We start from the raw sequence: 16,890 nt of genomic DNA, 5'->3' as shown, positions 1-16,890 counted from the left end.
TGATGGAACATGTACAGTGACTTTCAGAAAAGAGCAACAGTGTTACGTCTTGCGTGATGATTATAATAATAATCTGTCATCTGTTACTTACTCTCATGTTATTCTTTACCTGTATTCTTAATTCTGTGGAACACAAAATTAGATTTTTGCTACATTTTCTGAGCTGCTCTATTCCATGTAATGAAAGTGCTGTCAAGCTTAATAAAAGCATAACAAAGTAGTCCAAATAACTTTCTGAAGCCATATGACAGTTTTGTATATAAAATAACTGTGTGAATATCCTTTAAAATATAGTGTTACACGGAAGAAAACAAGTCATACAGGTTTGGAGTCATATGAAAATAAATAAATGATAACCCTACTGTATCATTTGATACGCAAGGCCTACAAATGATCAAAACTTTGATGATTTTTTCTAGCAGTTAAAAGGCCTTTAGTAAAAGCTTTTAACTGATTTTTATAAAGTGAATGTAATAATTGTCAAGGTTCTGGACTGTCTGTGTGTGTGTTTGCTCCCTGTGACCCAGTTTCTCCCTCATGTTGATTGTGTAAATTTGATTTCAGGTGTGTCTCGTTCTTCCCCAATTATCCTGTGTTTAAAAGCCCTAGTCCATTCAGTTCATGTTTGTCAGGTCTGCTTGTTGCTACGTGTTTATCAAGCGCCTGTTGTGGATGATTCGAAGCGTTTCCTTGATTAAAGACTGTTCAACGTTTCCTCGGTTCCCTCGTGCTCCTTACCACAGCGAATCGTGACAATAATACATTTTATATTGTTAATAATATTTAAAGATGAACACTTATTTAGCTGAAGCAACTTAGGCTATACAGATAATTTTTAGAAGAAAAAAAAAATCATGTTAAAATGTATCAAATATGATCCATCAGTCTTTTGAGGAGTGTTTGTATGCAAATGTGTTGTTTAATTTACTCCTCGAATATGAGTTATATCATTCAATATGAGCATAAAAGCCTGATGGTTCTAATTTGATACTCAACAAAAATTACATGTGCAGGTTTTTTTTTTGGTTTTTTTTTAAGATTTTGTCTGAAGGTTCAATAATTGGTTCTATTTAAGTTGCCCTCTGATGAAACACCCACTCATCTGCAGCCAAGCTTGTGGTGTTTCCTGAGCATGGCCTCTTGCCGGCTCAGCACTTTTGCAAGGGTGAATCTCATTTGAGTTGAGTGTAGGTGGAGCCTTTACTATGTGCTGGTCCACTAGAGACTTGGAGTGTGAGGTGAGAGAGAGAGAGAGATCTGTTATATGACTCAGTAGGAGATTTGAACAGGCACTTACATGCCATATGTTCACACAGGAAATACACCAACACAGTGACACATACAGACTCACACACACACACACACACACACACACACACACACTCTCTCTTCATGTGATGCCTTCAAATGCTAATGATTTACTCTTGTTTCTGTCAGCATAAGCTTAATTTGTCATGGATTTCATGTTTTGAATTAACCTTAAAATATGAATATAAAATGGAGAATACTACAAATAAAAGCACACCTAATATGAACATTTTTAGTTAGTTTAGTTTAGTTTTCAATATACACTTTTTTTAGGACAGGGAGGGAGGTTTTAAGTACTGAAAGTTATAATGAATTTTCATTGAACATCTAACTTTTTTTATATCAAATGTGAAATTAAAATGTAATACCTTATATTTAAAACAAAACCCACCTTAAAATCTCTTAATCTTTGTTATTTCCTCTCCAAGTAGTTTGACAAGGGACAGAGCTTTTCTGTTCAGTGTGTGGGTGCAAATGAGAAAGTGTAGGTGCAAGCTCCAGAAATAATACAAACTTTGCTGCAAGGTGGAAATGGATGGAAAATGGTCTGAAATTGTTCATGACATATTTATATATTTAGTTACAGTTACACCTAGACACATTTTATAAGGATATGACTAACGAAGAAAAGTGTCAAAACAAATAAAGTTAATATTACGGAATTCTATATTTGGAAATATTAATATTTTCACTAACAGCAAACCCGGTTCATGTTTGTAATAATAATTAATATATATATATATATATATGGAAAACTGACCCAAGTCTGGTCTGAAATTGGGCAGTTTGACACATTAGGAAGCAGACCTCTAATCTGGCCTGATTTGAAGGATTGGAATGATCCAGGATCCTTTATAGTTTACTGTCAGCCAGAGGACCTTGACCCTGGTAATGAGATTCAGTTCATTTAAAAGAGACCTTAAGTAAGGGATGAGATATATTTAGCCTTATTTCTAGGCTGTTGGTCTGTAAAGACAAAACACTAATCATCAACATTTTTCTTTTTCTTTTGTTTAATGTAGCCTTTCCCTTCAGGCTTCATAACAGTTAATACTTAATTCACGAGTTCACACTTACATATAATAAACTGAGTAAAGGTTATGCGTATTTGGCGTGCTGTCCAGGGAGAGGGCTCCGAGCTCGGTAATTACTCCCGAGCCCAGGGTACTCCCCCTGTCCGGGGAGAGGGGTCCGAGCTCTGCATTTAGCCCACCCCCGTGCTGGGGTAGGTACAGGCTGAAGGTGAGGAGTCGGGGTGGTGGAGGGATGCTGAAGGACTAGAGCTGATGGAGGTAAGACTGCTTTGATTATTTATAGGGGTTCTCTCTCGAGCTGATTGGATAGATGGTGTGATTACTGATGATGAACTGGCTGTGTTAATTATCTGCACGCGATCCTCACGAAATTTGTTAATAAAACATCACGTCAAAATACTCCTATCTCAGTTTAATATGCAGACAAGTCAACTACAGACAAGTCATTCATAGGCTGATTTTCTACAAAAATCTAGTACACACGGGCATTGAAGTTATCATAAGAGATCCATTTTCTTTGTTGATAAGATAATTCTAAGGATAGCCAGACCACTCAAGCATTGTTAGGCCATGGAAGTGAAATGAGTTTGAAAATCGAATATGCTTAACTGTCCCCTATTTTTTCTAGTAACACAGCCAGCGAACCTTAGTTTAGATGAAATTTATACTATTGCACTCAAAGCATCGTTACATTTTAATGTGTGTTGCCAGATAACTTCTAGATCACTTTGTGTATGACAAAACTGTGAGGAAATATGTCTATGTCTATGGATTTTGCAAACTGTTTTAAGAAAAACATGAAAATATGCAGTTATGGTTTACAGCGTGTTCATTTGGATTTAGTTGAGTTAGTTTGGAATCATCTGCGTTTAGGTGATTTTCTGTAATCCTTATCTGGCAACAGTGCAATGTTGTGTGGTTTTCTAGTGCATGAAATATCCCATATGCCAACCAACCAATAAGAACACAGAACAATGTCCACGATCCATAGCAATAGAGCGTAGGTGCCAAAGCTGTAATCAAACCACTTGTCTGAATCCCTCTGTAACTATATTGCAAAAATACTACAGTTTGGCAATATAATCATTTGAGGGCTGCAACATGAATATTTCCAACATCTTATTATGTAAAAATTATATTAATATTAATAAGTGAATCCCTGCTCGCATTCTCTCAAGTATATTTACCGCATGCTGTTGGACCACAGGTATGTTTAATGAGTTTATTTTAATTTTTTTTTACTTTGTTTTTTAGACAACTATGGAAGTGCGGCTGCTATGGGCAGAGGAATCCAAATGTTTGGGTACAGCTCTTGCAGGTGACTTTCATGAAAAAAAAAAAAAAAAGGCTGTGATCATGTCATATACAGTATATATATTTTTTATTATTTACATTTTTTAAAATGTATTTATTTATTTTTGCGAGGGGTCACAAATTTAATTGTCCTTTTTATTTAAAGGAATTAAGTGATTTAAAGGGATTTAAGATAATAGTAAAAAAAAAAAAAAGAAGAAAAAAAAGTAAAATAACATTTTTATTATAGAGTAGTCTAATGCATTTGAACTATTTGCAAATAATTTTTTCTAAATGGCTTGAAGGCAAGCCACGTAACCATGTTCATTAAATTAATTCACATCATGCACATATTCATTCTTAATCCTAGGGTTAATATGCTGAAAACGTTAATGTTTCTTGTCTCGTCACATTCAATCACAAATGACCAATTTGTCCATATCTGATTACTGGGGGACCCGACTTCTGTTAAATTTCCAGGCATTGCTCATCATAACACAATTAAAGTAGTGGTTTGACTAGAGGCACTATAATATGTAGCCTACTCATTTTACAATTTTAATGAAGAAACATTTCAGTGTTAGAACTAGCTGTGAATCAGATTTCATTCTCAATCACTTTACTTTGACGTTTTTATCCTACTATGTGATCTGCTCATTTCTCTTTCTGTTGGGAGCTTGGTGTGCTGATAGGCTCAAGTGTAAATTATCAATGGCAGGGTCTAAAGATCAGATTAATCTCTATGCTGTACAGTTTAAGTTCTGCAGTAGATCATAAATCATAAACTGTTATCATAAAACATTCCTCTCAAACATGTTCTGATTATCTCCAATCAGACCTAAGCAGATTGACCAGCTTTTAATCTATCAGAGGTTAGTGACAGACTCAGGTGTGAAGCAGTATGTCTGTATAAAGGCATAGGTTGCACTCCAGCATGAAGACCATATGGCTGTTTACCCACAATCCCCTTCTCCGCCACCACACTCAGCACACCGGTACACAATAAGTGTGACACGTTGTGGGGCTTGTGTGTGTGTTACAGTTTGAAAACTGGGGGAGTCTTGTTCTCTTTCATGAAGCAGAATTGACATTTCTTCGAAGTCTTCTGAACATTTGACCAAAACAGATAACACGTCTTTGCATTATCATTTGCTGGTGTGTTTTTTTTTTTTTTGTCTGTGTTTGAGTATGGTTTGCTGATCTCAGCTCTCTGTTATGTGGTGTGCTGTGCTGAGTTGCAGGTGCTGCAGATTTCACCTGACTCACTGACCTCTGACCTTGACCTGACTCACTGACCCTGTGAAATGAGGCTCTAATCACAATGATGTTATTGTATGAGGGTGGTTGAATCTTTGGATTGTTAACAATGGCTTGCCCTGCTGAAGTTGTATCTCTGTTTTAAAATCTTGCTGTTGACTGCCTTCGAATGCAGTCGACAGCAAGTCTTTGTTTTTTTTTTTTACATGTTAGTGAATGCGTGCTGCATATGGTGTAGTCTTTAAAAGTATGCTCCATTTGATAGTTTAATTTTTGTCCAGTGCCAATACTATTTCTTTCCAGAAGTTATGGCCAATAAAATATCATTGTACTCTTTGAAACTAGAGTTGTGTGTATTTTTTAACAGACATGCGCTTGTCAATGTGGGTATCTGTTTTTCTTGAAATATCTGGTATTTTGTTGCTGTTCCGTCTTTTTCATTTCCAACTGTGAAACAAAGGCCTGGACCAATGTCGCATTTTGGACAATCCAATTAGTGCAAAAAATCAGCGTATTTGAGAAACCTGTGTACACAGAGTGTGAACTCTGAACACTATGCAAGAAATATATATATATATATATATATATATGTGTATGTGTGTGTGTGTTTATGTAAGCATGTTGCTAAGCTAACAATGCAATTCTCTAATTGCACTAAAATACATAAATAAAGGGTGAAACAGTCAAATTTATTAGCGTTTATTAGTATTTGTAGACCACATGATATGAAAATTAAAGCTTTTTTTAAAATGCATTTTGGCCATTCATTTACGAAGTTGCAAAGTGCAAGTTTTTGAAAATGATACCATTATTATCTCAGCGTGAACTATAAAATTGTAATTTGTGAAAATGGTGACTTCATTTGCATGCAAATTATGTGTTCAGTCTATAGGAATGCGTAGGTTTCTGTAGTGATATTGCCAGCTACTGGCCTGGCATGAATAATAGTGATTTTAGTCGTTTTTATTGATCCGTGTAAATGGGGATTGCTTTGTCTTTAGGCTGCATGAAACTTTTCAAAAATGCAAAGGAAAAAACTTTTCCATTTTGTAGCACATTGTTGTCATTAAAACATAGCCTTAGTCAAAGTCCACCTGTTTTAGGTCTATGTAACTCTCTTTCTAGTTCTGTAAGTGTGTGTGTATGAGCATAATAGTGTGTTTCCTTTGACAAGCAGAACGACAGGATAATGGTCTCTGTGATCATATGTGTGTGTCCACAGATGGACAAAAGAGAGCTTGGCACGAACAACGTGCAACTGTGTGTCTCGTTTCTGAATGAACAGAAAGACAAGCTTCAGTTATCTTTACGAAATAATTACAAATTTGACGCTTGTTGGAACAGATTTTGATAGACTTGATTTAATTGCTAACTATTGATGTTTCTGTCAAGAGGTGACTGCCACACAAGACAAAATTAATTTCATCCTTCAGAACAGGTGTGTTTTCCATGACAAAGTCTTGGAAATCTTTCCGTATCTGTGATCAGGCTTGTGAAACGTTAATTAAATCAGCGTTGTTGTCTGTTTGATACACTCCAGATCTGGCTCCAGACATTAGCGTAATTGAAAATTTGTTCTTGTCACACATTTTAGCAATCAGGGTCACTCATCCGAAATTAATAAACATCTTTTTTTTAGAAGCAGAACTCTAACAAGGCTTTTAAACACAATGTTCCTGGGCGGATATGAATCATTTAACTATGCGAGTGTATGAATAGACTGAGAAGTTGTTAATCAACACAGATCTGATGGGTTGATATAATTGCACAGACTTCTATCCCGTAATAGAGAAGCATGAAGCGGCTTGCGTTTAATTCAGCAGATTCATTCAGCGCTGTCTCTCTAAATGAATCCGCTATGAAAGTGACACCAGTTCAGGCTAGAGTATGTTAACTTCTCTATAACATATAAAGCTGTCATTACTGTTGCCCGCATTTGCATTCATGCGCGAGTGTCTGTGTGTATATGAAGTGAGAGTGCTCTTTAATTCTGATTACTGTGCCAGCAGTTAGTGTTTATGGTAATATCTGAGAGACGAACAGCAATAAAGCCATCTGCTTATGGCTTCCATTAAGCTGATTGTATGGATGAAATTATGAAACACACGTGCATAGACCTTTATTAACTTCTAGATAAATTGATAGGCTTTAGCTGGTGTAGAGGGCAGTTGTTGGTCACGGTGTGAGGTTGTAGGGGAAAGACTCATGCTGTCTCATAGGAAGTATGTCTATAAACTTCAGATTTATCACAGAACAGATAATGATGATGGCTGAAAATAGTGTTTGTCGCTTCAGGCGAGCGTGACTCTACCTAAATAGAAGATGCATTGTGGGCTGACAGGTAACTCAGGGTGCTTTCACACTAGAAATCCTGGTGTAAGTCTGTTTGACATAGAGTTCAGTTTGTTTGGTTGGTGTAAATCAGTCTAGGGAGTTAGGTAGATTAAGAGTCTGAATGAGTCTAAAAAGCATGAAATGGACTTTTATTGTTCCTTCTGTTCTGGCTTTAACATCACAGTTTGGATAATCATTATCCTGCGGCTCTTGAATAATTAGTCACATGACAACTGCCGCTGAGATGGGATTGGGAACACTTTTAGCTTATAATAGATACTGTAGGTATTACAGACCTCCTTGGTTCAGAGCAAACAACCTAACTAAATTTAACCAAGTTTCAGCAATTTTATTTCTCCGTTCCTGTGCTTACTGCCATGGGACACTATTATTGTTTGAGGTTTACATTGTGCTTTGGCCCACCAGTGTTTCTTCTGGCGTCCACTGCCAAATCCTTCTAGAGCTTGTTTTTAGAATCTTTCTAGCCACTTTTCACCTCTGAAAGTTGTAGGTCAGAGTCTGAAATGGATCTGTAAAACTCTGTGACTGTAGTCTAATAAGCTCAGCAGGAGCCAAGAGTTAAGCTGAGCTCTCTCACCAATCTGCACTGTCCAAAACACCTCAGAGGAGATATTTAATACCCCAGTCAACCCCCTCTGCACTAACGCTCTCTTTTTTTCTTTCCCTTTGGTTTGGGGTTTAAAGCAAATGAATCCACTCTTGAAAGAGTGTTGAGTACACTTTAAACTTGAACAAGCTGAATATAATCAAAGAATTAGAGTAAACGCATCACCTCAAAGTAATGATTTCCATCAAGTAATCAGGTTCACTTATTTTAGTTCTCACAGTGAGCCTATTTAAAGGAGTCATATCATGAGGAATCACATTTTCTTTTCAGAGGAAAACATATGGAAATATACTCTTAGAACTTAAAATTTCCTCCCCATTTACAAAAGTCCATCTTTTGAAACTCAGTTTTCAAAAACGTTTTTTTTTTTTATTTCCTCCTGAAGTTTACTTTTAAAATGTCAACAAGGTTAATACATTATATCATTACCAATTTTATTGGTATATTTTTGCAATATATTTTGTATTTTTCAATTTTCAAATTCATTCATTTTAATTAGTTTTACTTACTTTAACAAAAATAATTTTAGCCCACAAAAATAACATTTTAGATAACAATAAAAATTGTTAACAAGGACCTGAAGCCGCTGAAGCCTGATAGATGTGTTAATGTTAGTGAAGGGCTGCTGATGGTGCTGTCCTCCAGTGGGCTGTGTAATGTTTTCTGACAGACTGATTCATGTGAGCTCTGCCTATGTTTATCTGTGTCTGATCAACTCTACAAACCTCTGCCGTCCACCACAGTTTCAAACACTGACACTCAAACTCACATAGAAACCAGAAACATTTATGTAAGGGAAACTCTCACTCTCCCTTTGCCTGACCACAGCACTTATAAAAGCAATGAGCTGCTCTGTGATTAAACAGCCTGAGATGATTCAGCATTGGATAAAAGCATTTTGTTGTTTATAGCAGGAGGTCACAGCACTGATGGATGAGAGTAAAGAGAGAGTGTGATGGAGGGCAGGAAGGAGGGATGAGAGTTTGTTTCTGCTTGTGTTTTACTGGGGCTCATGCATAGGGCTCCAGTATCCGTCATCATAGCCAAAACATGCTCTGCGCTGTGTCCTGCTCTAACAGAAACACTGATGCAATTAGCTTTCCCATAATGCCCTTGAATGACACATGATACAGGATGTTTGTATTTACAGATGGTGGGTGTGGGGCAGTTGCAGGGGCAGGGGCAAGGATTTGGGATTAAAGAAAGAGAGAGAGATTTTCCTTTATGTTTTGAAATTAAAGAGTTCATTGTACAGTATGTATAGACATACTTGCAAAACTCAAAACATCTCATATGAAAAAGAAGACCATAAAAAAAAAAAATCTAATTTCAGAATGTCTTGCAATGTACTGTTGTCAGGAATATTAATACATTTGAACACATGAACACAAGCAGCCAAATGTATGCATCAACAACCTCTATTCAGTTTTCAGAAACTTAGCCCACCCAGGAACAGTCAGGTAGTGATCAGGGTAAAATTTGGTAAAGCCTTGTGCTGTTCCTGGCTGTGTGTAGCACCTACAACTCTGCAGATAGTATGAAGGTATAGTAGTAAAAATCTGTTACATTGAAATGGTCATAGAGGGGGTGAAATCTGGCAATGAATAACTAAATTGACTGTTTTTGGTGAAATATATCTTGATTAACATAAGTTAACTTTTGGGAAAATAAAGCTGTTTTTTTCAACAATTGGTTGTACTTTAGGGTCAAAACTAAAGTACATGTACTTCTTCAGTGATTAAGGATGGATTATGCTCATTATGTCGGTCTGCCATTCAGAATATTTATTTATTATTTTATTTATTTTTAAATGTTCTATTCATGTCTTGAATTTGAATTGAGAATACACTGTAGACATTTTTTCGTAACACTTTATTTTAGGGACCAATTCTCAATATAAACTAGTTGCTTATTAGCATACACATTACTAGCATATTGGCTGCTTATTAGTACTTATAAAGCATATATTAATGCCTCATTCTGCATGAGCATATTTTAGATCCCTAAATCGACCCTATACCTAAACTTAACAACTACCTTACTAACTATTAATAAGCAGCAAATTAGGAAAACTCTTAGTTAATAGTGAATATGTGTTCCCTGTTCTAAAGTGTTACCATTTTTGGTAACACTTTATTTTAAGGTGTCCTTGTTACACGTTACATGCACTTACTATTATAATAACAATAAATGATGCATAATTACATGCAAGTAACCCTAAGCCAAACCCTAATCTTAACTCTAACCATGTAGTAAGTACATGTAGTTAATTGATATTACTCAGTACTTAGATGTATAATTACATTGTAAGTACATTTTTTAAGGTTTTTTTTTTTTTTTTTTTTATCAGTGCATTTTATGTTTATTGCTTTTATTATTATTTTAGAATTATGTGTGTTACCATGATGGTGTTATGTATCAGCAGATAAAAAGAAAAGAGGAAGAAGAAAAAAAAAATCACTAGAAAATCAAAGTTTGTGAAGACCAAAATGTGTTGACAAAGCCCTAAAGTTTTCAGGTCTTAAGGACAGAGAAAATGACAGTGCACCTACGCTCACTTACAGCTAAATCAGAGGTGTTTTGGAGCTTAACTCTGCATGAAGGTGGCCCTCCAGGAGCAGGATTGGACATGCCTGAACTAAAGGAACCAAAGATGCCAAAAGGACTCGCTTTGCACAAAAAGCTCTATGGTAAAACGCCCTAAAATGATACAAAACATTGATAGGTATGAAGCCTTTAAAGAAACAAATGACATTTATGTGTGTGGCGTGTGTTGGTGTGTGGTATAGTGATTAGTGATGGGGTATGTGTGAGGTTCAGTTCAAAGGCTGAAGTTCATCTCATTTATCTGTGCTGTCAGTGTGATCTGATCAAAGCAGCAAAGGATCAATGTTTGTGTCACTCTCCATTTATCCATGTTTGATCAGTACAGACACACCTCTCCACGTGGACGTTAAATCGCTTTAAAAACATCTCAACATATGTCAAACAACAGAAGGTGTGTCAGTCCACTTGTGTCCTTTGTCATGTCCTCCATTTCATAATTCAAATGAAGGTATGACATCACTTGACCTCAGCACACACACACACACACACACATATGCGTCAGCAGAGTAGGGTACCACTTTAGATTCACCTCAGCAGATGACTCACTCATTGCATGCAAACATAAGCATAAAGAACTGTGCTGGTACAATCGAGAGGTTTATTATATCAGATGTAGACTCTGCTCTCTGCCCTATGAAACAAACCTGACTGCATTGAATCATCTATCACACTTTTTTATAGCAGTTCATGTGCATTACATTCAGAAGCAAAGTTAAAATAATACTTGAAAAACACATTACAGTCTTTAGGCCAGTGTGAGAGAGTTTTAGGCCCCTGTCAGTGGTATTATCTTAAATCTGTTTATTATGTTCAAATATTTTAAGTGTTGCAAACTTATTTTATTGTCTGTGGTGTGTAGAACATAGTGGTAGGTTGGAGCTGATTTTAATATGTCACTAAGCTACATAAAAGCTAAAAAAAAATCTATATATATACAAATCAGTAATGTTTTGCATCATAAGCCACTGTTTTCCATACATGTCACAGAGTTAAATGATAGCTTTTCTGTATATTTAATGGAAAATATAAATATGTACAACTATACTTATTATTATTATTACTAAAATTTGACTAAAAATACCATATTTTTGTTGGCGCTAGTAAAAATGTTGTAGTAAAAAACAAAATTGGAGTCTTTGGTACATCTATATGTCAGACTTTCAGAAAATACCCAGTTTGTTTCTCCATTTGTAGCTGATTATGTAAAATAACGACTTCCAAACCTAGCCGTTACATAGATGACAGACTGAACAAACAGTAAGCGGTAATCCTGCCATGACTAACGCCTTCTTACCAATGTCTGTCTTTGAGCAAATCAGTCAGGATTACAGGGTGAATGTCACCTCATATAATTAATATTCATGAGCCAAGCTTCCCCCATCAAATCAAAGAGTCACTTTGTATTCTGTTGTACACTCTATTGCCATTCACATTACATGTTGAATGATAGTCGTTCACATTAAATTAAATTAAACTTTTTCAGTGACTACAAAAACATATTTTATATTGTTTCAGTATTTCGGATAATTATTTTATTTCTAGTTTTCCTTTTTTTAATCATTTTGTTTTTTCTTCCTAGTGGTTTTTATTTTCAATTATAATACTGGTGTGTGTGTGTGTGTGTTTGTATGTCTGCGTGTGTGAGTGTGTTTGTAAAACCACCCTCCTCAGAGGGTTCCAATAGATTTCCTGCTGCTGAAACATATGAGTCTTCCTCTATGAAAATATTTAAATGACAACAAAAATATTTGTGATATATTTTATTTCATTTTGTTTCAGAATGTATTTCAAATAATGTTTTATTTTTCATTTTCAATCTATTGTACGTTTACAATTATTTAATTTTTATTATTTTGTTATATTTGTGTTAAATAATTTCTATTAGTAATATTTAATAATACTGATAACAATACTGGTAAGCATTTGTGTGTGTATAAAACCCCCTCCTAAGAGGGTCCTAATAGCTCTCCTGCTGCTGAAACGACGCCAGTGACTAACCCTAAAGAGCATTCTGAGGGCTGTTTAGTGCTCAGAACAGCGGTGAGGGCCCGTCTGCAGTCACAGCCAGGAAATTTCCCCTGACCCTTGATCACCCCAACACACTCACTGTTCACACACCCACAGGGCTCTCTGTGGGGCTGCGGTCACGCTAAACTAAATTAATTTTAATGGGTAAGCAGCATAATGTGAGTTCACTAAAGGCCATAGACCGTGAGGCGAAATTTAGGGGTCATAAAAGTTTACAAACGTCTCCTAGAGAACCTTGGACTCTGAGTTTAATTGAGTACAGAGTACAAAATAAAGGTTAAATGATAACGTCTCTTCCTGGTTTACTGTTTTTGTTTAAACGTAAATTGGATTTGTAAGGTTATTGTCCTTTTGTCTTCAAGTTTAATATGGTTGTCTGGTTTGGACGCTTCCCAAAGAGCAGAACTGTAAATCTGGCTCTGAGGTAGAGTTGATTGTAATCTCTGAGTGTCTCTGGATACAAAATCTCTGTAAAACAAAGCTTTATCTCTTTCACTGTTTCTACCAATCAGCTATTTGCCACACTGCTGTTTATTTAAATCTTACCTGACAGAATTCCATAAATTGTAGGCAGTTAGGAAGTAGTTTATGATTTCTGTCATAATTTATTCACACTACTCACAGACTAAAAAGGCATAAATGTCAAAAATCATAAACATAGTCAATATGACTGGCTACTGTTTGATACTCCAAACTTTTATCCTGTAATGCCTTGAATTGATCAGCCATATGAACCCAGCTGACAGTTCTTCTTTAAGGTTCTCCAAACCAAATAGCATTTTTGACCTTGGTGACCCTCACGACTATGGCTTCCTACTCTATACACTAAGAACCATGCGTGTTACTCAACCAAACGTAGAATCTGAGAAGAGGGAAAGCCAGCCACCCGTTAAGACCCATCCAAACGTCAAACTAAAGCAAACCGCTTAAAAGCCAACTGAGTAACATGGCAGTTCATAACTACTGCTCAGTTTTGAACCCTGTAATCTTCTCTAACCTGCCATTTTCGATTAGACCTTGCAGAACTGATGGAGGTATTGCTGCCTTCAGGTCATAATGGAATGATCTTATTTGTGAGATGAGTGCACTTGAACACTAGAGTCATAATTTCTAGTTTGGGAAAATAAATAATAAATGATGAATGAATGAATGAATGAAACACTGAGATTGTCTTTAAGCCCTGAATTTCTGAGTTGGCAGCATGTCAACTAAAGAATGATCATGGACACTTTAATTAATTTTAATCGGGAATTCTTACTGTACTACTCAATTTTACATGTTTTGTGAACTATTGATGAAGAACAGTGATAAAGATTATTAATTTAAATGGTTAAGGAGGCAAGGGGCCTTTTTCATGGTAAAAAAAAAAAAAAAAAAGTATTAGATATATTTCATTATTAATTCATAATTTTTGGGAGTTGTAACAAAGGACATTTTAAAACCTGATGTAGCCTTTCCTTGTCATGACAAAGGTCAATATAGAGCCTTCATAAAGTCAATAAGTGCCTTTAGGTGTCCTCTATGACAAAATGTCCTATTTTTTTATGCGTATTTCTGAATGTTGGCTACATCACATGTTTTGGCGGACAGGAGTTTTTAAATATTAATAAGCAGTGAAGGAGTTCTGTTTCCTAAGAAATAAAAATACAAGATAATGTCAAACTACTTAAAGTTCTTATTTAAAGAACTTAATTCTTACATCAGGATATTTATATCACCCCAACATTCATGACTGATTATAGCCCCATAAAATATAAAAATCGATTTAAATTCAGAAACTGAAACATACTTTTCATAAAAGAGGTGTATTCAGTCTATTGTATGTACGAGTGGCATTTTTAATAAATTAATAGATCTAAATAAATAAAATGAATAATAATATCCATTATTATTATTATTATTATTATTATTATGGCCAAAATCACTTTAGTATGCACTTTCGAGGGACTTCAAGGCAGCATATCAGATAAACTCACAGCTCACAAAATTTCATCATCAGAGACCTTGAGCCAAAAGAGGGCATGCAGCCCAGTACTTTGTGACCGCAAAGGCAGTAAAGGTTAAAATTAGCTGCTCTGGCCACAATCTGCACTGCTTCAGTGAACTTTAGGACCTTCAAGTGCTGTCCGGTTTCACTGCTGAGTAGGTTTATGGCAGGTTTGTGCTAACTCTATTTGGTTCTGCTCAGAGAACCAATAATTCTCCATTAATACTCCACAGTTACTGGCTATAATGATGGCATCATTAATGCAGCTAGAAATGGAATATATAATCTCAAATTTGAGCTGGTGGGTGGGGAAGTGGACAGCTGTATTCGGCAGGGCTAACTGCATATAAAACCCATCCAAGCGTCAATACAGCACTCTCACTTTCAGACTCAGCAGATTACAGAGGCTGTTCAAGAGGTTTGCCGATGACCGATAAATGTTTTCCATAATTGCTCATTCTTGATGAGTATCAACACCCTGTGAAGTGTCTCAAATGTGTCCGTGATTGCGACTAGTCCTCTGGAGCAGATGTGTTATTAAATATGAAGCTGCTGCAGCTGTCTGACAGCTCGCTGCTGTTCTGCATTTGACAGTTCTGATCAGGGTTTGCACATAGAAGACCTCCACGATGGTGCTCTCACTGAAAACAACTCATTTCAATGTAGACCAACATGTCAAAGGTGCCTATTTGCAGAACTTTTGGTTTGTTTATTTGTTTGGTCTAAACCAGGCTGGGGAACTCAGCTCCATCCCTGATCAAACTCACCTGCCTGTAGCCTTGTTTTAGTAATCCTAAAGACCTTGATTAGATTGTTCAGGAACGTGGATCCTGAGGGTGAGAGTCAGATATACATCAAAAAGCCAACCTGTATAGGTCCACCTGCAATTTTACAGTTTTTATACAGTAGTAATTCCTGACTAGTTGCTCAGCTGACCATTGCCTGGCCAACATATTGGTTTTTGGGAAGGAGGCTGGACAGAGAGACACAGTGGGGTTGATGAGTTTTTTATGAGTCATGCATTTTTAATAGGTTTATCATTATGGTTGAGAGAACAGGTGACCCATCTGGTGTAGAACTGCTTCTCATTAAAATCACCGAAAATTATTTCAGGATGAATCCATGTCATGAGGCTCTGACCCAGATGAGATCACGGTGCGAGATCATCACCAGCATTGGGGAAACAATGTTGAAACAGTAGTTTGATAAGTTACAAGCTCATTATGTAAAACTTGTAAAAATAAATTGAAAAACTGAATTAGATTTTGCAAATCTACATATACGAAAAAGCAAAAGCTGTAGAAGAAACAAGATACTGCCTGGTTGCTTGTCATGGTCTCAGTGTACCTTTATGCCAACAATTTGTCTCATTTCTGTCTGTTTTTATTTCTCCTAAGGAATTGTAGGGTAAATATATTAGACAAAGTTTCATTTAATACCTCAATGACATATAAATGAGAACTCCATTTAGTCTCATGAGCTATGATATACCAGTGCTGAGCGATAACATTTTCCTCCGGGTGTATTTTTTCTGGAGAATGTTTCATTATTGTGTCTATCCGCGTTTGAGAGAATTTACTGCTGTCTTACCTTTAGAAACAGCAACAGATGAGATTTCATCTCATTCAGTGGGGCATGAAGGAGGACATCGCTGTCAGGAACGTCACTTTTTCACAGTCCTGTCCAGAAAAGAGACAAGAGCTGTCAAACAGTCCATCTGAAGAAAAACAGTAGGCTATAACTACAGTAGATACTGTGGTAATAATTGTAATTTCACAGCAGAGAAATGCCAGCATCCTCTATCCGAGCCTTACAGATAACAGAAAAGTGTCAGTCAGGTGTGTTTTTTTTTTTTCTTCTTTCAGTAAGCCCAAAGGTTTCAAACTCTCTGGACAGTTTTCATCCAACCCAAGAAAATTCCCAACAGACTAATCTTTCCGAGCATGTGATTCATTTTAATCTGCAGGCATGGATGAAGAGGTTCTGTGGAGTTGCTGTACTATTAAAGATTAATGAACCCAATTTGCAAAACTGACCTTTTGCGGTCAGACTGTGTGGAGCGTAAAGCTTCTTAATGCCTTCAGCTCAAGTACAGCCCCGCAGATAAGACCCGCGGAGAGAAAAACACGAGATGAACTAACTTTAAGTGTTCTGTTCCTCTGATCAGTTCAAAGACATTTCAGAGGAAGGAAAAGAGTGGATTGATGAGTTTAAACTGTATCACACAAACACACACACTGGTATTCAGAAATGTAGCTAACATTCTCTGAACCCTGAATGCTGCCCACATTCACACTAAAAATAAGTTAAGGCAGACCACAGAGTGTATGTGTTGCTAAATATGAACAGTTTAGTCTCATAACTTACTTTCTCTCTCAATAGAACAGAAAAAAGAACATAACGATCAGATATGG

At 36.3% G+C, this 16,890-nt stretch overlaps 1 protein-coding gene across 1 annotated transcript in view; it reads right to left on the bottom strand.

Annotated features, from left to right (window-relative positions):
* Positions 1-16,113, bottom strand: part of sema6dl (sema domain, transmembrane domain (TM), and cytoplasmic domain, (semaphorin) 6D, like) — a 73,553-nt gene extending 57,440 nt beyond the window's left edge. The window contains exon 1 of the mRNA XM_058751657.1: positions 16,067-16,113. The gene's annotated coding sequence lies outside the window, so the exon portion shown is untranslated. The remainder of the gene's footprint in view (positions 1-16,066) is intronic.
* Between the last annotated feature and the right edge of the window lie 777 nt (positions 16,114-16,890).

This window comes from Onychostoma macrolepis, chromosome 18 (genome assembly GCF_012432095.1).
Source record: "Onychostoma macrolepis isolate SWU-2019 chromosome 18, ASM1243209v1, whole genome shotgun sequence".
Taxonomy (NCBI): Eukaryota; Metazoa; Chordata; class Actinopteri; order Cypriniformes; family Cyprinidae; genus Onychostoma; species Onychostoma macrolepis.
The sequence above is the reverse complement of the archived record's forward strand: the minus strand, read 5'-3'. Positions and strand labels throughout refer to the sequence as shown.